Below are 1,900 nucleotides of genomic sequence, written 5' to 3' on the forward strand. Positions count from 1 at the left end.
AGGCCATCCCTTTCCAGGGCACCATTCTTAGGAGCAAGCCTGACGTTACAAACACAGGCATTCCAGAGCCACTCCAACCATCCTGTCCTCTGTTTGCTTGCTTGCTTTGAGGCAGAATCTAATCATTCATTCCAGGCTGGCTCACAAGTCAAATCTGCCTGTTATCATGTCCCCCACGTGGTGACGTTACAGGCCCTCCTGTTTTCATAAACATCCTTGGTAAAACCCCACTCTGAGATGAGGAAACCTGAATCAGGCCCTATGTGGAGCACCAGTAACTCGGTGCTTCTTCTACGGCTTTCCGTGAAGGGATGTGATGGTGGGAACAGACACCATCACGCTTTCCCAGAGGCACCCCAGCACCCCATATCCCAGCCAGAGCTTAGATTAAGGACAGCATGAGATCAAATGTGTGAGCATCCACTGGAAAGGGCTGTCTCCAAAGTCACTTGGGACAACCCGCGCAAATAGCAGGGTGGATACACTGGCCAGCAGGCTCTGTTTGGACTGTTGCATGCTGGGCTCCTACCAGGAAGGGACCTGGCTGGTTTAAGAATCTGTTGTCTTCATATAACAATACCGGGGCTATTAGATCAAGGTCCCAGGCATGTAATGACCTCTGAAAATGCATTATCTTCAAATAGGTCATGTTTGGATAAGGGTTCCCACATGTGAACACGGGGGCCACAGTGCATAGCCCATGATAGGCCTCTGTTCTCTGTTGCTAGCCAAGGCCTGCTTATATGAACAAAAACAGGTCAATGAAAAGCACTCTGGATGTCATAGTAGGAGAGCAAAGGAGGTGCGAGTTGGCATATATAATGACACACATAGCTGGCTTGGCTCCTTGTTGCCTCGGGGGCTGAATGTAAGCACATTCTGTTCAGACAGGTTGGTCCCCCGTCCAGCTTTATTGTTTGACCTATTTCTCCTGTTAATTGTTTCATAGAGCAAACAGGACTGGAGGGCAGCAGAGTGTGAGGATGCTTTGGAGGTCCTGATCCAGCAAGTAAGTAGATTCCACCTTTGGGCTTCTCCCTGACTCTGAAGGAGATGGTTCTTGAAGTGTTGTGTCATAGCCCACTCTCCGAAATGCAATCCATCCCCGCTAGGGCCAGTGCTGCCTCCATGGCCCAGCCGGTGAATTCTCAGCGCTTCGTGGCACCCCCAAAGCTGAATCCCCAATAGCCAGCTACTAAAGAGAGCACTGAAAATGGAGCCTGGGTGATAAATCAAAAATATAGAACCCCTACGGCATGCATTTTCTTTCACTTTTCCATATATATACATATATATATATGTATGTATATATGTAATAAAACAAGTAGAGAAAATGATCTATAGCAGAATAACTGCTTCCTTCTTTATTTTATTTTTTGCATTTCCATCCATTGTTCCCCACCCCCATCCATATGTATTATTTCAACACAGGATACATGAGACTGTTCTGCTTACGCTGCTTAGGCTCAGTTGTATGAATTCTGGAGAGGTGGGATTTATGCCCCCTACCCACGAAGCCGGTATGACTTCGTGACCACTCTGTAGCCAATACCGCATAGCAGGGAGATGTCATTGAATTTTCAAAAGTAGGCCAGAAAATGCCACCAAGTTTCAGTTCTTTTGGGATGTTAGCTCCAGGGGAGACCAGCACTATGGAAGAAGGCCAGTTGTCCTGAGACTGCCTAGCCACAGAGCGTGCATGCCAGCATAGGAATGGACAGCCCAGCCGGGCTCAGAGCTGACAGCCAGCATCAAATCCTAACTGTAGGCACGGGCCATCTCACACTGCCAGTCCCATCAGCTCAGCTGATATTTGCAGCCCCAGCTGACATCTTGCCTCTACTGCATGAATGACCTCAACAAGAGAGAGGCTCAGCTGAGGCCTTTTCAAATTTCTGAA

At 48.2% G+C, this 1,900-nt stretch overlaps 1 non-coding gene across 1 annotated transcript; it reads right to left on the minus strand.

Moving 5' to 3' along the window:
- Positions 1-431: 431 nt before the first annotated feature.
- Positions 432-563, minus strand: LOC132646879 (small nucleolar RNA SNORA70). Its single transcript, XR_009585218.1, has one exon. It is a non-coding gene; the product is annotated as a small nucleolar RNA SNORA70 (small nucleolar RNA).
- Between the last annotated feature and the right edge of the window lie 1,337 nt (positions 564-1,900).

This window comes from Meriones unguiculatus, chromosome 12, assembly GCF_030254825.1.
Source record: "Meriones unguiculatus strain TT.TT164.6M chromosome 12, Bangor_MerUng_6.1, whole genome shotgun sequence".
Classification (NCBI taxonomy): Eukaryota; Metazoa; Chordata; class Mammalia; order Rodentia; family Muridae; genus Meriones; species Meriones unguiculatus.